Consider the following 23,948-nt stretch of genomic DNA (forward strand, 5'->3'; position numbering starts at 1 on the left):
TACCAGGACTGGACGGTGGAGTTGGCAAAAAGACGAGTGGCGTTTGGGCGAGTGAAGGCGGCATTGGACAAGAAGGGGGTGCGATTTGGTGTGGTGTACCCGGCGAAGTTGAGAGTAACATATAAAGCCAATGACTTTTATTTTGAGACAGCGGAGGTGGCTGAGGCGTTCGTGAGGGCAGAAGGCTTGGGACAGACGTGAAGAGCGGAACTGGAAGAAAGAATGTGGACTGTGTTTGAGCGGCTGGAAAATGTACAAATGTTACAACTTTCTTTTTACTGATTTGTATTGAAATTTGAAATTTACTTCTCTTTGCATTGTTGCAGAGTTCAAGTTAATGGCGTTCTGTGTTGCGACAGTTAAATGTTATGTTAGTGAATTGTCGGGGTTGGATTGTTGGGTTTGTTTTGGTGTTTCTTTCTCTGGGACTGGGCGGAAGGGGACGAGAGGTATTGGCGGGGGGGAGCCACCCGCGCTAGCTAACTAGAGTCAGTTCGTGAACGGGGGTGAGGTGAGAGGAGGACTGCGGATGTTGGAGCCTGGGTAGCAGGCTTCAATGGGCCTACGAGGCTAGCAAGAGGGGGTGGAGGGAGGGATGTTGGGGATGTTTTTGTCGGGGGGGGGGGGTTCTTGGGAGGGGGGGAAGGGGTTCGATGTTAACAATGGACAGGGGCGGGTCAGGCTTATGGGGCAGGGCCCGGTGGTATGGTGATGGTGGATAAGAAAGGTGGGGGGGGTGAGAGACCCCCAGTAAGGATAATCACGTGGAACGTGAGAGGGCTAGGAGGTCCGGTCAAGAGGTCAAGGGTGCTTGCACATCTTAAAAGTTTGAAAGCCGATGTAGCAACGCTGCAGGAGACTCACTTGAGGGTGAAGGACCAGGTGAGACTTAAAAAGGGCTGGGTTAGCCAAGTGTTTCACTCCGGATTTGATGGAAGAGCCCGAGGGGTAGCGGTGCTGGTCAGCAAAAGGGTACGCTTCCAGATGGAGAAGGAGGTGGCAGATCAGGGGGTAGATATGTGATTGTGACAGGGGCATTGGAGGGGAGATTAGTGGCGCTGTTAAGTGTATACGGTCCCAATTGGGACGATGTGGGATTCGCGAGGAAGGTGGTTGGGGCTATTCCCGACTTAGACACGCATGAGCTGATTGTGGGGGGGGGACTGGAACCTGGTGCAGGAGCCAAGGTTGGACAGATCACGACCGCGCTCGTTGGTCCCATCAGGGGGGGCGAAGGCGCTGGCTGGGCTAATGGTGGAAATGGGAGGGGTGGACCCTTGGACGTTCCTGCACCCAAGGGAACGGGAATATTCATTTTTTGCAGCGGTCCATAAGGTATACTCGTGGATCGACTTTTTTGTGGTGGGGAAGGCTTTGCTGGCTGGAGTCAAGGGGTCGGAATACTCTGCAATTGCAGTGTCAGATCACGCTCCACATTGGGTGGATATGGTGCTAGAGAAGGGGGCAGCGCAGAGACCGGGGAGGAAATTGGATGTGGGGCTTTTGGGGAACCAAGTATTCTGTGAGAAAATTGAAAAGGTAATTAAGGAATATGTAGGTTTCAATTGTATGGGTGAGGTGTCGTCTGGGAGGCTCTAAAGGCGGTGGTGAGAGGTGAGGTAATTTCGTTTAAGGCTAGGGTGGATAAGGAGGAGAGGTTGGAGCGGCAGAGGGTAATAGATGAGATGTTAGAGGTAGATAGGAGGTATGCAGAGGATGGGGACCCGGCAAAGCTGGAAAAGAGGAAGGAACTACAGGCGAGCTTTGACCGACTGTCCACCAGGAAGGCGGTGCGCCAACTGAGACGAGCAAGGGGTGCAGTTTATGAACATGGAGATATGTTAGCAGGTCAGCTCCGGAGGGAGGCAGCGGCAAGGGAAATTCTTCAGGTGAAGGATAGGGCAGGGAAGTTGGTGGTGGCCCCAGTGCTGATTAACAAGGTTTTTGAGGAGTTTTATGAGAGGTTGTACAAGTCAGAGCCACTCGGAGGAGACCGTGAGATGCAGGAATTTCTCGATGGGTTGGAGTACCCGAGGCTAGGGGAGGGGGACAGGGCTACATTAGAAGGAGCAATAGTGGAGCAGGAGATAAAGGATGCGATTGGGAGGATGCAGTCGGGGAAGGTGGCAGGGCCGGATGGGTTTCCGGTGGAATATTATAAAAACTTTAAGGATAGGTTGGCACCCCTGATGGTGGGGATGTTTGAGGAGGCGATAGGGAAGGGGGTGTTGCCGCAAACCTTGGGGCAGGCATCGATTTCCCTGTTACTAAAAAAAGATCAGGATCCGACGGAGTGTGGGTCGTATCGGCCCATATCACTTCTGAATGTGGACGTAAAAGTGTAGGCGAAGGTACTGGCGGGTAGGCTGGAGGAGTGCCTTCCGAAGGTAATAGGGGAGGATCAGACGGGGTTCGTGAAAGGGAGGCAGCTGTTTTCGAACATCAGGAGGATTTTGAACGTTGTTATGGCACCGGCGGAAAGAAAGGAAGCAGAGGTAGTTGTGGCATTGGACGCCGAGAAGGCGCTTGATCGGGTAGAATGGGGGTACCTGATGGCAGTGCTGGAGTGGTTGGGGATTGGACCAAGGTTTGTGAACTGGGTAAAGCTATTATATAAGGAACCGAAGGCGAGTGTCCGCACAAATAATATCAGTTCGAGATATTTCTCTCTCCACCGTGGGACGAGACAGGGATGTCCTGTGTCCCCCCTGCTGTTTGCACTTGCGATTGAGCCGTTGGCCATCGCATTGAGAAGTTCGGGAGCATGGAAAGGAATAGTGCGGGGGGGGGGAATAGAGCATAGGGTGTCCTTATATGCTGACGACTTGCTGCTGTATGTGTCGGAGCCGAGTGCGTCGATAGGAGGAATATTGGAGCTACTGCGGGTATTTGGGTCTTTCTCGGGGTACAAGTGGTGTCTCGGCCGGGGGTGGGGGCAGGGGTGGGGGGGGGCTGCCGTTCCGTAGAGCAGGGACTCATTTTAGGTATCTGGGGGTGCAGGTTGCCCGGGAGTGGGGGAGGCTTCACAGGTACACCATCACTAGTTTGGTGGGGAGAGTGAAAGCCGATCTGGCAGGGTGGGACGGCCTTCCTCTGTCACTGGCAGGTCGGGTACAGGCGGTTAAAATGAATGTGTTGCCGCGATTCCTGTTTATTTTTCAATGCCTACCGATTTTCCTGCCAAAGACTTTTTTCAGGGAGATTGAGGGAAGGGTTACCTCATTCATATGGGGAGGGAAGGTGGCCAGAGTGAGAAAGGTGCTGCTACAGAGGGGAAGGCAGGCAGGGGGTTTGGGTCTCCCGAACTTGTTGTACTACTACTGGGCGGCGAATGTGGAGAAAGTGCGGAGCTGGGTCAGAGGGGTGGATTCTCAGTGGGTCAGAATGGAGGAGAGTTTGTGCAGGGGGTCGGGGCTGAAGGCACTCGCAACAGCGCCGCTCCCGATAGCTCCGGGGAAATATTCAGGGAGTCCGGTAATAATAGCTTCATTGAAAATCTGGAGGCAGTTTCGCCAACACTTCGGGTTGGGTTTAGGGTCAAGGGAAATGCCGATTCGGGGGAACCACAGGTGGGATGGAAGTTTTCAGAAATGGGAAGAGAAGGGGATTAAGGCGCTAAAAGATTTGTTTCTTCGGGGTCGGTTTGCAGGATTGAGGGAGCTGGAAGCGAAGTATGGGCTAGAGCAGGGAGAAGGGTTTAGGTACATGCAGGTTCGGGATTTTGCCAGGTAGGAGATACAGAGCTTCCCAGAGGAACCGGCCTCCACATTGCTGGAGGAGGTGTTGACGACAAGGGGACTGGAGAAGGGGGCAGTGTCAGCGGCGTACGGAGCTATTCTGGAAGAGGATAAGGCACCACTGGAAGGGATCAAAGCAAAGTGGGAGGAAGAGCTGGGAGAGGTTATAGAGGAGGGGGCTCCGGAGAGTGAATGCCTCCACCTCATGTGCGAGGTTGGGGCTGATACAGCTGAAGGTGGTATATAGAGCGCACCTCACGAGGACGAGGATGAGCCAATTTTTTGAAGGAGTAGAGGATGTGTGTGACGTTGCGCGGGGGGGCCTGCGAATCACGTTCATATGTTTTGGTCCTGTCCAAAGCTAGGGGAGTACTGGAGGGAGGTGTTTCGGGTAATTTCCACGGTGGTGCGTGTGAAACTGGACCCGGGTCCCCAGAAGGCCATGTTCGGGGTGTCGGACCAGCCAGGGTTGGAAACGGGAGCGGAGGCAGATATCATAGCCTTCGCCTCGTTGATCGCCCGAAGACAGATCCTGCTAGGATGGAGAGCAGCCTCTCCACCCAGTGCCCTGGCGTGGCGGGGGGACCTGTTGGAATACTTGACCCTTGAGAAGGTTAAGTTCGAACTGAGGGGAAGCTCGGAGGGGTTCTACAAGTCATGGGCACTATTTATTATGCACTTTCAAGAACTGGATAACATCGAACATTAGTTGGGGGGGTGGGTGGGGGGTGGGGTAGGGGGGCTGTGTAGATTAAGGGTGACTATGGGTAATCCCTGATTCCTTTTTGTCATTTGTTTATGTAAACATGTGGGCTGAGGTTTGGGGGTTGGTGGGCGGACGGGATCGTTGTTATTATGGGGATTGACATATCTTGCCGATTATTGTTTATTGTTGATGGGTGTAAATGTGGGAGAAAATGTGAAAAAGGAGGAGAATAAAAATATTTAAAAAAAAAATAAGGGGCTGGTTTAGCACAGGGCTAAATCGCTGGCTTTGAAAGCAGACCAAGGCAGGCCAGCAGCACGGTTCAATTCCCGTACCAGCCTCCCCGAACAGGCGCCGGAATGTGGCGACTAGGGGCTTTTCACAGTAACTTCATTGAAGCCTACTTGTGACAATAAGCGATGTTCGTTCATATTTCTATAGTGGGGGTGAATCCCATGTCACCCAAGCATACTTCCAAATGAAATAATTGTGACGGTGATGTATGTTCCGGCCCAAAGTCACTGGAACTTGGGCTGGTCTGTTAAATTTTCTAGTCTGCCTGCATTGATTTCCCCAAAGGCGGGACCAGAGAATTCTATAGAACTGTATTTCCGTTTTAAAGTTTTTGGATGCTTGATATCACTGCAGCTTTACAGCTGGAATCCCCAGTAAATGTTCGCACCACAGAGAATTTCAATTCATTTTAAGTGCATGTTTCTCAATATGAGCAATCTCCTGTAGACAACTCGTACAGTGCATTTCAATGGACATATGAACCACATTGCCCATTTATCCCTTTGCCAGATTTTGTTCATTCTTCTTTGGGTGCCATGTTTTAGAATGTTGCTGATCATGACTCTCTATCTTCATCATCCTTGATAACAGCCAATATCTTAAGTGTTCTCAAATCTTGTACCTGTTCTCCTTCTTAAGATGTTGATGTATTTCTTCCTTTATTTCCCTATTTCTTACTGTAATTTTACCAGTTGCTACCAAATGTTTTCTCTCCTAAGTACATTCCTAAGGAATTGTGGTTATATTTTGGTGCACATTTGCTTCCTTTCCTCGAACCGTCCTCATTTAATAGTATGTGTTGTCCAGCTAATCTTTGCCATATGTCTCAGAAATCATGGGCGGGATTCTCTGGTCCACCAGCCGCATTTTCCTGTGCGGCCGCCCCCGCTGGCAGCGGGATTTACCGTTCCCACAGCCGGCCAATGAGGTTTCCCATTGTGATAAATCCGCGGGCGTGGGTGTGCTGCCGGCAGACCGGTGAATCCCGGCAGCGGAGAATTCGGCAGCATCTCTTTGTTGCGGTTAATTTACCTTCCCATATCTTGCTTATATCCAACTTTCACAACGATAGAGAATTGTTACTAGGTGCAGCATTTTAATAATTTTCATAGAAATGTTCAAGCATTTAAAGAGGTTTAATGGTTTTGTGAAGGCTTCGTTTGCAAGTGTTTGCACTTACCAAGGTATTGATCATTTTTCCCTTCAAATGTTATTCGGTTCCTCAGATAAGGAAATTATCCTACTTGTTTTATTTCTTTTGATTGCACTGGTATTTTGCATCCAGGTGTAATTGTTTTCTTTGATATTACTATGCAATATTTTTTGCTGCAATGATAAGACAATCCATATGTTTTACGAAAGGTTACAATGATTTCTAGAGTCCTTGTACATTTTTTTCTGTTTGCTGTATTTATGGTGTCATCTACATCGCTCAGATTACTTCCATTTTGTTCATTCACTGTTATTGCTGGCAACTCGGGGTTTCAGAGCTGGAGAAGCAGCTAGGAACACTGTGGAGCATCCACGATTAGAGATGGCATGGTGGTCACATTGCAGGCAGGAAGGGAATGGACAGAACAAGAGGACTATACAGGTAGTGCAGCAATCTTCTCTGGTTATTCCCCTACAAAACAGATATACTGCTTTGGATACTGTTTAGGGGAATGACCTCAGGGGAAAGCAGCAACAGCCAAACAGCCACGGTTGCCTCTGTTGCAGAGGGGAGGAGTAAAAAGTGTGGGAAAGCAATTGTTACATATGATTCAATTGTAAGGAGAATAGATTGGTATTTCTGTGACTGCAAACGAGACTCCAGGATGGTATGTTGCCTCCCTGGTGTTGGGGTCAAAGACGTCTCAGAGCGGCTAGAGGATATTCTGGAGGGGCAGGGTGAACAGCTAGTGGTATAAATGACATAGGTAAAAAAATGATGAGGTCCGAAAAGCAGAATTAGGGAGTTAGGAAGTAGGACCTCAAAGGTAGTGATCTCAGGATTGTTACCAGTGCCACGTGCTAGTCAGAATAGATATACCGGACCCATCCCTTTTTCAGTCTAAATTGATCCCCCAACTGCAAGTCTGTCTCCTGTAACATGGCCACCACGTCCGTCTATAGCTGTCTCAAGTGTGCGAACACGCTCATTGACAGGCTCATTCAGGCAACGAACATTCCACGTAACCAGTCTGGTCAGGGGGGCTCTTGCTCCCCTCCCCTGTCGATCAGCCATGACCTTTCCGAGGCCAGCCCTTAGCCCGCACCTCCCCAGATCCACCCCTTGGCAGCAACCTCCAGTCTCCTGGAAGTCCCCTAATTGTCAGCAGTCCCCCCTATCCCTCACCTCGTCACTTTTCAGCTCACCCCCCACTTCGCTTCCCTGAGCCAGCCTTACCAGCTAGCCTAGCAGATCGCACCCCTGATGCCTAAAAGTCTACCAGCTGCTAGATCATTACCCCTCAACTCTGAACATAAGCTTTCAAAACAATAGCACCAGGCACAGAAGGCAAACACACCATCCACTTAAGGTCCAAGCTCAACGGCCCACCCCTCCCCTTTACAACATTTTATCAATCCCATCACCTTCAAACAGAGCCCCAAACAATGGAAGTGTAAACAAACAGGATAAATGGAGAGACAGAAAAAATTATGCATGCAAAAACTCAAACAGATGTCTTTCCTTCCCAGAACATTTTCTTCACCCGCCTCCATTTTTTTACCTTTTTCTTCTTTTTATACAAACACACACAAAAAACGTAAGAAACTGTGCCTTAGTACTTACACTGAAAGGTCAAAGTTAGATAACTCAGAGAAATCCTTCTCTTCCCGGTCATCGCAATTCAAGTTACAGTGCACCACAGAACTTTTTGATTTAAATCGCGAACGACCAGTTTTCCCTTTTTTATAAGTCCTTATGGGTCCCCAGGTTGTTGGCTTTCATAAAGCCCGCTACTTCTTCCGGCTAGCCAAAATATAGTTCCCGTTCCTTGTAGGTTATCCAAAGACGGGCCGGGTAGAGCAGTCCAAATTTTATTCCCTTTGCATACAGCGCCGCTTTAACTTTATTAAAACCCACCCTAGTCTTAGCACGTTCTGCTCCCAAGTCTTGGTGGACCCGGACCGTTTTGTTTCCCTAGCCCATCTCATGATGCGTTCTTTGTCCAGGAATCAATGCAGACTCCCCACCAACGCCCTTGGGGGCTCACGACCCTGGGCTTGCGCATAAGTGCCCTGTGCGTCCGGTCCACCTACAACGGCTCGTCGAGCGCCTCTGCCCCCATCATTTTCTCGACAGCTTCACAACATCCGCACCGACGATCCAAACATTCTGCCTGTGGGAATGATTCTCCAGGTCTTCCACCTTTTCCAGCAGCCGCTTTTGCCGATCATGTAGAATGCAAATTTCCACTGCCATCCCAGTGGACTGCTCCCCTTGTTCCGTCGCCTGCTCCTGTAGCTTTTGGATCGACTATCCCTGGGCCGTCACTGTCACCTCCATCCATTCGACAGCCTCCTTAATCGAGGCTACCACCTTGGTGAAGTCCTCTGCACACTCCTTACAGTACGGGCGAACTTCTCATCCAGGTATGTAACCAACTGATCCATCGACCATTGAGCCGGCAGGGCCGGACCTCGCTTCTCTGCCATTGCAGCTACCAAGCTCAGATCCTCACTTCCAACCTCTTTTGATTCCTACTTTTGCGATTATTTTTTGAGCGTAGTTCCATCCTCCTCTCACTTTTATCCACTTATGTTAGAAAAAATTTCCGCGAAAATCCAGCTTAAAAGGTGTCAAAAAACCCACCAAGAGCGGGAGCTGCTAAATGTGCGACTGTTCACAGCATAGTCGTCACCGGAAGTGACACAAATAACTTACCAGAAATGTTGGGCACCCCATGATTTAGTGAAAAGAAGGAACTCAAAGAGATCAGTATTAGTATGGAAATGGTTTGGGGGAAATTGATGGGATTAAAGGCTGATAAATTCCCAGGACCTGATAATCTACATCCTACTTTTACTGATTTCCTCTGGGTGCTCTGGTTTCCACCCACAGGATAGGTGGATTGGCCATGCTAAATTTCCCTAGTGTCCAAGGTTAGATGGGGTTACAGGGTTACGTGGGGGAAGTGGGCTTAGATAGGGTGCTCTTTCAGTGTTTTGGTGCAGACTCCATAGGCCGAAAGGTTGACCTTCATAGCAAGAGAATTTGAGTACAGGAAAAGGGATGCTTTACTGCAGTTGTATAGGGTATTGGTGGAGCCACACCTGGAGTATTGTGTGCAGATTTAGTGTCCTTATCTGAGGAAGGATGTTCTTGCTACGGAGGAAGTGCAGCGAAGATTCCAAGCTGATTGTTGGGATGGTGGGACTGTCATATGAGGAGAGACTAAGTCGGTTAGGATTATATTAAATGGGTGACTTCCGGTTGCGGCAGGGATGAGCTAGCCGCACGTTTCGGCGGCTCCAGCTCCGACGGAACTTTGGGCTCTTTTAAGAGCCCCAACGGGGACTTTGACGGCCGAAAAACCTGGTGCGAGGCACGAGGGAAGGGAGTCCCCCCCCCCGAACGACGGAGGGAAAAACCGGCGGCGGCGGCTGCAGCCCGAAGAATCTGCAATCAGAAGGTCAGAGGGAGTGGAACAAAATGGCGGCGGAGAAACCACAGGTGACATGGGGGCCTGAGCAGGATGAGGTGGTGAGACGGTGCGTGGACCTGCTGAAGAAGGAGGTAATGACCCCGTTGTTACAGGCAATTGAGGGGCTTAAGGAGACTTTAAAGACCCAGGAGACGGAACTTCGCGTGGTGGAGCAGAAGGTGTCAGGTATTGAGGACGAGGTACTGGGCCTGGCGGTCAAGACTCAGACGCACGAGGCACTTCATAAAAAGTGTGCTGACAGGATTGAGGCCCTTGAAAACGGAGCGCGAAGGAAGAACCTTAGGATACTAGGTCTCCCGGAGGGTGTGGAAGGAGTGGACTGTGGAGCGTACGCAAGTAAGATGCTGAGCTCACTGATGGGTGCTGAGGCCCCTGCGGGCCCCATGGAGGTGGAGTGGGCAAATCGGATCCCGGCGAGAAGACCAAAAGCGGGAGAACCACCGAGGGCGATAATGATGCGATTCTACCGCCTTAAGGACAGAGAAGAGGGCTAAAAAGGTGCGGAGTAGCAGATGGGAGAATGCGGTGGTAAGGATCTACCAGGATTGGAGTGCGGAGGTGGCGAGAAGGAGGGCGAGCTTCAACCGAGCCAAAGAGGTTTTGCACAAAAGGAAGGTGAAGTTTGGGATGCTGCAGCCGGCAAGACAATGGGTCACGCATCAGGAGAGACACTATTATTTCGAGACGGCGGAGGAAGCATGGTCCTTCATCAATGAAGAGAAACTGGACCGGAACTGAGGGACTGATGCTGCAGGGAACTGTTATTGTTGTTATTATTGTTTTTGTTAATGGGATGGTGAAAGTTAATCGAGAAGTAAACAGGGAAGGGGGGGGGACACTGGGGAAATGTGGGCGCCGGTGAGGGGGGAGAGGCGGGACATAGTTGGAGAATGGGAGGGGAAAGGGAGCGGCGCCATAAGAGGCGGGTCAGGTAAAGGGATGTTCCCGCGCCAGAAAGAATAAGGCGGGAAAACAGGCGCAAGGCGGATGGGAGTTCCCTCACACCGGGGGGGTCGAGGAGCGAGCAGGAGTAGCCGGGGTCAGTTGAAGTCAGCTGACTTAAGGAAGTGATATGGGGGGAGCAATCAAGCTAGATAGGGATCTAGCGGGGGGGGGGGGGGGGGGGGGGGGGGGGGGGGGGGGGGGACAACTGGGTTGCTGCTGCGGAAATCCAAAAGGAAATGGCTAAAGAGAGGGTGGTCGGGGGCGGAATGCGACGCTGGGGGAGCGAGCGGGAGCGCGGAGGCGGGATATGGGACTGGCCTAGAGAAGGTAATGGCTAGTCGACACGGGAGGGGGGCAGGTAGCCCCCCAGTGAGGCTGATCACGTGGAACGTGAGAGGCCTGAATGGACCGATAAAAAGGGCCCGAGCGCTCGCGCATTTGAAAGGACTAAGGGCAGACGTGGTTATGCTCCAAGAGACGCACCTAAAGGTGGTGGACCAAGTTAGGCTAAGGAAAGGATGGGTGGGACAGGTGTTCCACTCAGGACTGGACGCAAAGAACAGAGGGGTAGCCATTTTGGTGGGGAAACGGGTAGCATTTGAAGCAAAGAACATCGTAGCAGATAGTGGAGGTAGAAATGTAATGGTGAGTGGTAGGCTGGAGGGAATGGAGGTCGTGTTGGTTAATGTGTATGCCCCAAATTGGGACGATGCGGGGTTCATGAGACGGATGCTGGGGCGTATTCCGGACCTGGAGGCAGGAAATTTAATTTTAGGAGGGGACTTCAATACGGTGTTGGACCCGGGGCTAGATAGATCCAGCTCAAGGACTGGAAGAAGGCCGGCAGCGGCCAAGGTACTTAAGGGGTTTATGGACCAAATGGGGGGAGTGGATCCATGGCGATTTCTTAGACCCAGGGCTAGGGAGTATTCCTTCTTCTCCCACGTCCATAAAGTGTACTCCCGGATAGATTTTTTTGTTTTAGGAAGGTCGTTGATCTCTAGGGTGGAAGAAGCTGAATACTCAGCATAGCGGTTTCGGATCATGCCCCACATTGGGTGGACCTGGAAGTAGGAGAGGACAGGGAGCACAGAACACTCTGGCGATTAGATGTGGGACTGATGGCGGATGAGGGAGTGTGTGCAAGAGTGCGGGGGTGTATCGAGAGATACCTGGAGGTCAATGACGACGGCGAGGTCCCTGTGGGAGTGGTCTGGGAAGCACTAAAAGCGGTGGTCAGAGGAGAGCTGATTTCTATTGGGGCCCACAAAAGGAAAACAGAGGCCAAGGAAAGGGATAGATTACTGGGGGAGATTTTAAGGGTGGACAGGGAATTTGCAGAGACCCCGGAGGAGGAGCTGTACAGGGAGAGGAGACGACTCCAGACCGAGTTTGACCTTCTGACCACCAGAAAGGCGGAGGTACTGTGGAGGAAGGCACAGGGGAGGAGGTATGAATATGGGGAAAAGGCTAGTCGCCTGTTGGCGCACCAACTGCGAAAGAGGGCAGCAGCGAGGGAGATAGGAGGAATTAGGGATGAAAGGGGAGACACCGTGCGAAGGGCAGGAAAGATAAATGAGGTGTTTAAGACCTTTTATGAAGAACTGTATAGGTCTCAGCCCCCAGAGGGAGGGGAGGGGATGCGGCAGTTCCTGGACCAGTTGAGGTTCCCGAAAGTGGAGGAGCAGGCGGTGGCAGGCCTGGGGGCGCCGATTGAGGTGGACGAGGTTATTAAGGGACTGGGAAGCAGGGAAGGCCCCGGGGCCGGACGGGTTCCCGGTGGAATCCTACAGAAAATATGTGGACTTGTTGGCCCCGTTGTTGGCGAGGACGTTCAATGAGGCCAGGGAAGGGGGGGACACTACCCCCGACAATGTCGGAGGCGACGATATCGCTAATTTTGAAGAGGGACAAAGATCCGTTGCAGTGCGGGTCCTATAGACCTATTTCACTATTGAACGTGGATGCCAAACTGCTAGCAAAGGTGCTGGCATCGAGGATAGAGGACTGTGTCCCAGGGGTGGTGCACGAAAACCAGACAGGGTTCGTAAAAGGGAGACAATTGAATGTTAACGTGCGACGGCTATTAGGGGTGATAATGATGCCCTCAGTGGAGGGGGAGGCAGAGATAGTGGCGGCAATGGACGCAGAGAAGGCATTTGTTAGGGTGGAGTGGGAGTATTTATGGGAAGTGTTAAGGAGGTTTGGGTTTGGGAACGGATTTATTCGCTGGGTTAGACTACTTTATGGGGCACCAACGGCAAGCGTGGTTACAGGTCGACAAAGATCGGAGTATTTCCGATTATATAGGGGAGCAAGACAGGGATGCCCGCTGTCTCCATTGTTGTTTGCACTGGCAATTGAACCTCTGGCCATGGCGCTGAGAGACTCCAGGAAATGGAGAGGGGTGACTAGAGGGGGAGAAGAACACCGAGTCTCGTTATACGCGGATGACCTATTGCTATACGTGTCGGACCCAGCGGGGGGAATGATAGAGGTTATGCGAATCTTGAGGAGGTTCGGGGAATTTTCGGGATATAGGTTAAACATGGGGAAGAGTGAATTATATGTGATACATCCAGGGGACCAGAGTAGAGAGATAGAAGGCTTACCGCTAAGGAAAGTGGAAAGAAACTTCCGATACTTGGGGATTCAGATCGCTAGGAGCTGGGGAACCTTGCACAGACTTAATCTGACACGGCTGGTAGAACAAATGGAGGAGGACTTTAAGAGGTGGGACATGCAGCCTTTATCGCTGGCGGGCAGGGTGCAAGCAATTGAGATGATGGTCCTCCCGAGGTTCTTATTTGTATTTCAATGTCTCCCTATTTTAATCACCAGGACCTTTTTTAATAAAATAGATAGGAGCATTACGAGCTTTGTGTGGGCAGGGAAAGTTCCGAGAGTAAGGAGGGGGTTCCTTCAGCGCAGTAGGGACAGAGGAGGACTGGCACTACCGAACTTGGGAGATTATTATTGGGCCGCCAATGTGGCAATGATACGTAGATGGATGATGGAGGGTGAGGGAGCGGCGTGGAAAAGGCTGGAGAGAAGGTCCTGTAAAGGGACGAGTCTAGAGGCGCTGGTGACGGCGCCGCTACCGTTCTCACCGAAAAAGTACACCACGAACCCGGTGGTGGCGGCAACACTGAACATATGGGGACAGTGGAGGCGACAGAGAGGGGTGCGGGGGAGCCCTGGTGGGGTCCCCTATCAGGAACAACCATAGGTTCGCCCTAGGAAGAATGGATGGAGGATTTCAGAGCTGGTACCAGTTGGGAATTAGGAAGGTGGGAGATTTATTCATAGATGGGACTTTTGCGAGCTTGGGAGCACTGGAGGAAAAGTATAAGTTACCCCGGGGGAATTTCTTGAGATATATGCAGGTGAGGGCGTTTACTAGACAACAGGTGAGGGAATTTCCGCGGCTCCCGTCACAGGGGATACAGGACAGGGTGCTTTCAGGGGTGTGGGTCGGAGAGGGCAAGGTGTCAGAGATTTATAGAGAGATGAGGGAAGAGGGGGAGGAGTCGGTGGGCGAACTAAAAAGAAAGTGGGAAGAAGAATTAGGGGAGGAGATAGAGGAGGGTATGTGGGCTGATGCCCTAAGCAGGGTAAATTCCTCTTCCTCATGCGCCAGGCTTAGCCTGATTCAATTTAAGGTGCTACATAGAGCATACATAACGGGGGCAAGATTGAGCAGGTTCTTTGGAGTGGAGGACAAATGTGGGAGGTGTGGCGGGAGCCCGGCAAACCACGCACATATGTTTTGGGCGTGCCCGGCACTGGAAGGGTATTGGAAGGGAGTGACGGGAGTGATTTCGCAGGTGGTGAAGGCCCGGGTCAAACCAGGCTAGGGGTTAGCTCTATTTGGAGTTGCGGAAGAGCCGGGAGTGCAGGAGGCGAAAGAGGCCGATGTCGTGGCCTTTGCGTCCCTCGTAGCCCGGCGCAGGATCCTACTCATGTGGAAGGAGGCGAAACCCCCCGGACTGGAGGCCTGGGTAAACGATATGGCGGGGTTTATTAAACTGGAGCAGATAAAGTTTGCCCTGAGAGGATCGGCTCAAGGGTTCACCAGGCGGTGGCAGCCATTTCTCGACTACCTAGGGGAACGTTAGAGGGAAGACAGATGACCAGCAGCAGCATCCCAGGGGAGGGGGGGGGGGAGGGGGGGGGAGGAGGCTTAGTCGAGTATAGGTAAATAGAGTACGAGGTTTTGTTACTTGTATATTATTATTATTATTATTGTTAAAAAGTTAAAAATTTCTGTTTTGTTATTGTTATCGTTTTGCTTGTTTTGTAAGCGGGAAAAATGTTGCTCAGGGGGAAAAAAATGTCAATAAAATATATTTAAAAAAAAAGGATTATATTAATTGGAGTTTAGAAGAGTGAGAGGGGATCTCATAGAAACTTACTAAATTCTAACCGGATTAGACAGGGTAGATTCAGAAAGAATGTTCCAGATGGTGGGAGGGATCCAGAACTAGGGGTCATAGTTTGAGGATAAGGGGTAACTCTTTTAGGACTGAGGTGAGGAGAAATGTTTTCACCCAGAGAGTGGTACATCTGTACAATTCCCTCCAGAGAAAATAGTTAATGCTAAAACACATGATTTCAAGAAGGAATTAGATATAGCTCTTGGGCCTAAAGGCATCAAGAGATATGAGAGGAAGGCGAGTTCAGGATATTGAACTTGTGATCAACCATGATCATAATGAATGGCAGAATAGGATCGAAGGGCCGAATGGCCTCCTTGTGCGTCTATTTTCTATGTATCTCCACAAGCATTTTGAAGTGGTCCAATCCTGTCATGAACATCTGTTATGAGCATCTGTGGCAGACATGTTGGTGATGATGAGGTCAAGAAGGTTTCTCCCTCTCGTTGGTTCCCTTACCACCTAGCAGTCTATGTGCTCAGGACTCGGCCAGCTCAGTCGGACATAACTCGGACATAACTCAGTAAAATTTAAGGTAGTTATGGAAAGGGACAAAGATAGACTAGAAATTATGATTCTTAAATGGGGGAGATTGCCACAGTTATGGGCCATGGTGGACTGATGGTGTTGGCCCATATGTCCCCTTGGGGGCATTGTACATTGGTTTCACCCATGAGGTGACCCCTGTCCCTAGCCCGAACTGAATGAAGTATTGCCATTCGACTCTGTTGAAGGCCTTTTCTGCGTACAGGGAGATGATCACCTCGGATGTTCTCTCTCCTGATGGGTCATTAACACATTCAGCAGCCGTCTGATGTTCGCAGTTGTCCCCCTTGCTCCGTAACAGTCCACCCTTGACAAAGCCAGTCTAGTCTTCTGCGACCACCTCTGGTATTCATTCTCCAGGCTCTTGGCCAGGACTTGCGAGTATTTTCACATCCACATTGAGCAGCGAAATGGGTCTGTATGATTCACATTCTGCTGGGTCTTTGTCCTTTTTGGGTATCATGCGGTGGCCTGTATTAGCTTTGGAGGCAGGGTGCCCTTCCTCGTGAATCTGCAAACATAGAACATAGAACATTACAGCGCAGTACAGGCCCTTCGGCCCTCAATGTTGCGCCGACCTGTGAAACCACTCTAAAGCCCATCTACACTATTCCCTTATCGTCCATATGTCTATCCAATGACCATTTGAATGCCCTTAGTATTGGCGAGTCCACTACTGTTGAAGGCAGGGCATTCCACACCCTTACTACTCTCTGAGTAAAGAACCTACCTCTGACGTCTGTCTTATATCTATCTCCCCTCAATTTAAAGCTATGTCCCCTCGTGCTAGACATCACCATCCGAGGAAAATGGCTCTCACTATCCACCCTATCCAATCCTCTGATCATCTGCAGCACGGTAGCATAGTGGTTAGCACAATTGCTTCACAGCTCCAGGGTCCCAGGTTCGATTCCGGCTTGGGTCACTGTCTGTGCGGAGTCTGCACATCCTCCCCGTGTGTGCGTGGGTTTCCTCCGGGTGCTCCGGTTTCCTCCCACAGTCCAAAGATGTGCAGGTTAGGTGGATTGGCCATGATAAATTGCCCTTAATGTCCAAAATTGCCCGCCGTGATGGGTGGGGTTACTGGGTTATGGGGATAGGGTGGGGGTGTTGACCTTGGGCGGGGTGCTCTTTCCAAGTGCCGGTGCAGACTCGATGGGCCGGATGGCCTCCTTCTGCACTGTAAATTCTATGACATCTATGACATCTTGTATGCCTCAATTAAGCCACCTCTTAACCTTCTTCTCTCTAACGAAAACAGCCTCAAGTCCCTCAGCCTTTCCTCATAAGATCTTCCCTCCATACCAGGCAACATTCTGGTAAATCTCCTCTGCACCCTTTCCAATGCTTCCACATCCTTCCTATAATGCGTCGACCAGAATTGCTCGCAATACTCCAAATGCGGCCGCACCAGAGTTTTGTACAGCTGCAACATGACCTCATGGCTCAGAAACTCAATCCCTCTACCAATAAAAGCTAACACACCGTACGCCTTCTTAACAACCCTCTCAACCTGGGTGGCAACTTTCAGTGTACATGGACACCGAGATCTCTCTGCTCATCCACACTGCCAAGAATATTACCATTAGCCCAGTACTCTGTCTTCCTGTTATTCCTTCCAAAATGAATCACCTCACACTTTTCTGCATTAAACTCCATTTGCCACCTCTCATCCCAGCGCTGCAGCTTATCTATGTCCCTCTGTAACTTGTAACATCCTTCCGCGCTGTCCACAACTCCACCGACTTTAGTGTCATCTGCAAATTTACTCACCCATCCTTCTACGCCCTCCTCCAGGTCATTTATCATAGAATTTACAGTGCAGAAGGAGGCTATTTGGCCCATCGAGTCTGCACCGGCTCTTGTAAAGAGCACCCTACCCAAGGTCCACACCTCCACCCTATCCCCATAACCCAGTAACACCACACAACACTAAGGGCAATATTGGACACTAAGGGCAATTTAGCATAGCCAATCCACCTGACCTGCACATCTTTGGACTGTGGGAGGAAACCGGAGAACCCGAGGAAACCCACGCACACACTGGGAGAATGTGCAGACTCCACACAGACAGTGACCCAAGCCAGGAATTGAACCTGGGACCCTGGAGCTGTGAAGCAATTGTGCTATCCACAATGCTACCGTGTCTGTCGTAAGACACTCAGTGACTTGGCCTCCACAGCCTTCTGCGACATCGAGTTCCACAGATTCATCACCCTCTGGCTGAAGAAATTCCTCCTCACCCCTGTTTTAAAGGATTGTCCCTTCAGTCTGAGGCTGTGCCTGCTAGTTTATCCTGCTAATGGAAACATCCTCTCTATCCACTCTATCTGGGCCTCTCAGTATTCTGTAAGTTTCAATATGATACCCCCTTCTTCCAATGGCTGAAGGATTGATAATCAGATGGCCTAGATTTAAGTTGATTGGGGAAAAAAAGAAGCAACATGCGGAAAATGGAATGCATTCCCTCCCTGATATTTTGTGGCTACAGATTCAAACTAATGTCTTGAAAGGAAATTGGATAAATGCTTGGAGAAAAAAAACTATACGGAAAGAATATATGGCAGGGGTGCTGAATGAATGGTAAACTGACTAGATAGAACATAGAACATAGAACAATACAGCGCAGTACAGGCCCTTCGGCCCACGATGTTGCACCGAAACAAAAGCCATCTAACCTACACTATACCATTATCATCCATATGTTTATCCAATAAACTTTTAAATGCCCTCAATGTTGGCGAGTTCACTACTGTAGCAGGTAGGGCATTCCACGTCCTCACTACTCTTTGCGTAAAGAACCTACCTCTGACCTCTGTCCTATATCTATTACCCCTCAGTTTAAAGTTATGTCCCCTCGTGCCAGCCATATCCATCCGCGGGAGAAGGCTCTCACTGTCCACCCTATCCAACCCCCTGATCATTTTGTATGCCTCTATTAAGTCTCCTCTTAACCTTCTTCTCTCCAACGAAAACAACCTCAAGTCCATCAGCCTTTCCTCATAAGATTTTCCCTCCATACCAGGCAACATCCTGGTAAATCTCCTCTGCACCCGCTCCAAAGCCTCCACGTCCTTCCTATAATGCGGTGACCAGAACTGTACGCAATACTCCAAATAGTGGCCCCAAAACAGATCCTTGTGGTATACCACGAGTAACTGGACTTCAGTCTGAACATTTCCCATCATCCACCACCCTTTGTTTTCTCCCAGCTAGCCAACAGCTCTCGCTGGCACATTTTTTGTAAAAATTCACCGGGAACCCTATGGGTCCCGGCGCCTTCCCCGTCTGCATGGAGTCTCCATGACCTCTTCCAGTCCTAGTGGTGCTTCCAGCTCCCTCAGTCTATCATCCCCCATGACTGACATGTCCAGTCCTTCGAGGGACCATTTCATCTCCAAGCCCCTGTCTGGGGACGTGGAGGGGTACAGACCCCGGATGAAGGCTTCAAATGCTTTGTTGACCTTTGTTGGTTCAGCTACCAGTCTGCCTCTGCGGCTCTTTACTTGGGCTATTTTCCTCGTCACTGTCTGCTTTTTCAGCTGATGAGCCAGCAGACAGTTAGCCTTGTCTACATGTTCATGGAAGGTCCTCCGTGTCTGGCAGAGTTCATACACTGCTTTCCTGGTGGACAGCTTGTTAAAGTCCATTTGTAGCTTTTTCTTGGGTCGGGCCACGGATTACCATCTGTCTACCTCCAAAATGGAGTTGATCAGTTGTTGTCTATCTGCCCTTTCTACCCTATCTCTGTGAGCCTTGCAGGCAATTATTTTCCCCTTAATCATAGCCTTCAGTGCCTCCCAGAACGTAGAATGTTCGTAACATACTTGGCCTATGATGTTTTCTGGCAGAAGACCTTGTTGGCCAAGAGGGTCATGTCCAACGTCAACAGGGGGTAGGGCCTGTCTACAACCTCGCGCCCAAGTAGTGTGGACTGTGGACGGAGATTACAGTCGCGGAGTATTCCGCTGTTACTATTTCTGGAAGCACCAATTTCCCCAAAAGAAAGAAGTTGATGCGGGTGTAGGCCTTGTGTACTGGTGGGAAGACTGAGAATTCCTTCTCATCTGCATGCATGAACCGCCATAGGTCCAGTGCAACCCACCTGCTCCATAAATGTTCCCAGTTTCCTAGCCATGCCTGGTGATTTTCATGCGATGTCCAGTCATCCGTTGTCACAGTGTCTGCATGGTCTTGCCAATGTACCATGCCTTGGGGCATCCTTTCCTGCAGCGTATGAGGGAGGGAATGTTGGCTGAGTCGCATGAGTATGTACCGCATACCTGGTGGATGGTGTTCTCCCATGTAATGGTGGTATCCATGTCGATGGTCTGGCACAACTTGCAGAGGTTGCCATGGCAGGGTTGTGTGGTGTCGCGGTCGCTGTTTTTCTGAAGGCTGGGTAATTTGCTGCTTGAATCTGTTTGAGGTTGTGCGGTTGTTTGAAGGCAAGTAGTGGGGGTGTGGGGATGACCTTGGCAAGATGTTCGTCCCTTCTGGCTCCTCCTCACCCTCTCCTGCGCCCTGCTGCCCCATCTTCCTATGAGCTGGTTTACTTTCTCACAGCCAGGCAATGCAGTCTCGTGCAAAGTTGTCCGGGGTAGTAAAAAAGTGTTCTTTGTTCTGGTATGTTACCCAGAGGCTGGCTGGGCAAAACAGCCCTAATTTAAAATTGTTTTTCTACACGGCCAACTTTGCGTGGTTGAATTCGGCCCTGCACTTCTCCAGGGTCGCCCCAATGTCTTGGTATACACTTATTCTGTGACCCTCCCAGCTGCATGCCTTCATCTGTCGAGCCCAGGGCAGGATCCTCTCCCGATCCTGATATCTATTCTGCTCGGCTGTTATCACCCTCGGCTGCTCCCCGGCCCTGGGCTTTGGTGAAGTGACTTGTGAGCCCTGTCGATCTCCGGAGGTTTGGGGAAGCTGTCCCTTCCAACTAGGTTGCCCAGCACCTGGGCCACGTAACCAGTTGGTCCTTGCCCTTGATTCCCTCTGGCAGACCCATTACTCGGATATTTTACCATCTGATCGATTCTTCTGGTCCTCGACCTCCCGTTTCAACCTCCAGGGCAACAATTTGGTCACTCTGGTCGGTCGATGCCTTTTCCAACTCCCGTATCGTGCACCCCTGGGCTTCCAGCTTATTTCCCATGCCGTCGAGCGACGTCTGCATGGCGGCTAGCTCCTCTGCCACTGCCACCTTGACTGCAGTTTTAATCTCGTCCTCCATCATGGTTAGTTCCTTGATTAGGAACGTCTTCCATCGCCTGGTGGTTTGGAGGAGCATGCTGACCGGGTCACCAGTCTCTCTCTTTCGGGGGTGGCCAGGGACCTCTTGCTTCATGGGTCTGCTGGCCTGCTTGCTCGCTGTTCCTGTCCTTTGCCACAATTCCTGCTTTTCCTGTGGCCACTCGAGCTGTTGCTTCCTGGCATTATTTTCGTCTTTGTTAACTTTGTGGATGAGAGGATGATTGAGTCAGATTTTGTGGGCTGAATTCAGTTAACAGTGCTTATTTTGCTGTTTAATGGAGGCGAGCCACCTGATGTGCGAATGCTCAGCACATCCCTGTCACCAGAAGTCCCTACGACAACTCCTAAAGGTGTTTAATAAATATATTAAGGACAGGAGGTTGACCAGGGGAAGAGTAGGGCCCATTAGGGACCAATGTGGGAATTTGTGCGTGGAACCGGAAATACAGACAAGGTTTTAAATGAGTACTTTGCATTTGTGTTCACTATGGAGGAGGATGATGTAGGTCTAGAGATCAGCATTGTCATTTACTCAAACAACTTAACATTGAGAGGGAGGAGGTATTAATGGGCCTAAATGTGGATAAATCCTTGGGAGCAGATGAGATGTATCCCAGGTTGCCATGGGAAGCAAGGGAGGAGATTGCAGTGGCTTGGACAAAAAAATACAGAGGAACGAGCAGCAGTGGAACGGGCAGCAAAGGAACGGGATGCAGAGGAACCGGCTGCAGTGGGGCAGGTGGTGGCTGCACAGGCTGGAGGGCCGGCCGCCCAACAGGCCGAGGAGTTGGAGGAGGTGTCGCATGAAGCCCCGCGTGTATCTGCGGCACATGTCGTTCGAGGACCTGCCGGACCGGGCATGCCGACGGAGACTGCGGATGAGCAGAGGGACTGTGTGACACATCTGCCAGATGATGGTACACCTGGCACCGCAGGGGTATGGGGGAGGATACCCACTCCCGTTGACTGTGACGGTCACCCTCAACCTTTATGCGACAGGGCCCTTCCAGTCGCCGATTGGGGTCCTGTCCGGGATCTCGCAGGCCTCGGTGCACAGATGCATCTGCTCCATCACGGACACCTTATACGCCCAGGCGGACTAGTACATCCAGTTCCATGTGGACCGAGCCCACCAGGATGCCCGGGCAGCGGGGTTCACTGCCATCGCTGGGATGCATTTGATAAGGTTCCCCGTGGTCGGCTCATGAAGAAAGTAAGGAGGTGTGGGATAGAGGGAAATTGGATAAGTAACGGGCTATCTGTGAAATAAAATTTTCAGACTGGAGACCAGTTACCAGCGGTGTACCACAGGGATCAGTGCTGGGTCCTCTGCTATTTGTGATTTTTATCAATGACTTGGAGGAGGGGGCTGAAGGGTGGGTCAGTAAATTTGCTGATGACACCAAGATTGGTGGAGTAGTGGATGAGGTGGAGGGCTGTTGTAGGTTGCAAAGAGATATTGGTAGGATGCAGAGCTGGGCCGAAAAATGGCAGATGGAGTTTAACCCTGATAAGTGCGAGGTGATTCATTTTGGTAGAAAAAATTTGAATGCGGATTACAGGGTCAACGGCAAGGTTCTGAGGAATGTGGGGAACAGAGAGATCTTGGGGTTCATGTCCACAGATCTCTGAAGGTTGCCACTCAAGTGGATAGAGCCGTGAAGAAGGCTTTTAGTGTGTTAGCGTTTATTAACAGGGGGCTTGAGTTTAAGAACCGCGGGGTTATGCTGCAACTATACATGACCCTGGTGAGACCACATTTGGAATATTGTGTGCAGTTCTGGTCACCTCATGAAAGGAAGGATGTGGAAGCATTGGAAAGGGTGTAAAGGAGATTTACCAGGATGCTGCCTGGTTTGCAGGATAGGTCTTATGAGGAAAGGTTGAGGGAGCTAGGGCTTTTCTCTTTGGAGCGGGGCAGGATGAGAGGCGATTTAATAGAGGTTTATAAGATAATGAGGGGGATAGATAGAGTGGACGTTCAGAGGCTATTTCCTCGGGTGGATGTAGCTGTTACAAGGGGGCTATCAATAACTATAAGATTCAAGGTTGGAGATATAGGAGGAATGTCCGAGGTAGGTTCTTTACTCAGAGAGTGGTTAGGGTGTGGAATGGACTGCGTGCTGTGATAGTGGAGTCGAACACTTTAGGAACTTTCAAGCGGTTATTGGATAGGCACATGGAGCACACCAGAATGACAGGGAGTGGGATAGCTTGATCTTGGTTTCGGACAATGCTCGGCACAACATCGAGGGCCGATGTTCTGTGCTGTACTGTTCTATGTTCTATGTGTCCAGGGGGTGATCGACAGATTGCCTGTCGCCCTACGGACACCAGCGGATAACAGGCCACTCTTCACAAACTGAAAGTGGTTTCACTCCATGAACATGCAGCTGGTCTGCGATCAACAGATGTGCATCATGCACGCCTGCGCCCGATACCCGGGCAGTGTATATGACTCATTCATCCTGGCACACACGTTGATCCCCGACATGTTCGAGGGGCACTCCCCCCGGCTGTGGGCTTGGCTGCTGGGCGACGGGTTACCTGCTGCGGTCGGCGCTGATGATGCCTATCCAGAGGTCACAGACCGATGCGGACACCGGATACAATGACGCCCTTACAGCGACTAGGTCGAGCGGTGCTTTGGCATCCTCAAGATGCACACCAGGGGTCCGAACCGCTCTGGAAGGGCCTGTCAGCACATGGCTGAGAGGGCCGCACGCATTGTGGTGGCCTGTTGCATCCTCTACAATATAGCACAGCAGAGGGGTGATGTGCCGGAGGAGGAGGATGAGGAGAAAGGGCAGGCCTCGTCCGACGAGGATGATGCGGGGAAGGGGGATGATGAACAGGACATGGGGCCCAGTCAGGCATGGGAGGCCGCACGACGCTATCGCCAGGGCCAGCGCGCACGAGACGTGTGTGTGTGGGTGATTAGGTGGGTCTAAGTGTGGCTGCGGCATGTGAGCCTCATGCACCAATCACGGACCTGGTGCCGTTTTGCATGGAACCAGTTGTGTTCCATGCAAGCCCATTCAGAGTTGCTAAATCAATGCAGCTGTTGCACCGTTTTATCTAGTCGTCAAACACCACTGTTCCCATGCCTGCATCAGCACTTAGTCTCAAAATTGGTGAATCCAGCCCAATGTTTTTAAAGCAAACCTACACAGATGGTCAGATACATTGAGGAACATTGTATCTGTGCTGTTTGAACCACCTAAGAAATGGAACTGATGAGTGTTGGCTGTTGCACATTGATTTCCGAGAGTCTTGTCAGTTATCTTAGATGATCCGAAAGAAGCTGAAGTTTTATCCTGGAAACTTTACCTATTGTTACTCATCTCTCTGAAGATGCTGAGAGTTTATGTCATTAGAC

General features: G+C 50.7%; 1 protein-coding gene across 2 annotated transcripts in view; it reads left to right on the forward strand.

The window, feature by feature from the left end:
- The window catches only part of LOC140391602 (UDP-glucose:glycoprotein glucosyltransferase 2-like), a 731,169-nt gene that overhangs the window by 79,052 nt on the left and 628,169 nt on the right, over positions 1–23,948 (forward strand). The window lies entirely within an intron of this gene.

Source organism: Scyliorhinus torazame, chromosome 15, assembly GCF_047496885.1.
Source record: "Scyliorhinus torazame isolate Kashiwa2021f chromosome 15, sScyTor2.1, whole genome shotgun sequence".
Lineage (NCBI taxonomy): Eukaryota > Metazoa > Chordata > Chondrichthyes > Carcharhiniformes > Scyliorhinidae > Scyliorhinus > Scyliorhinus torazame.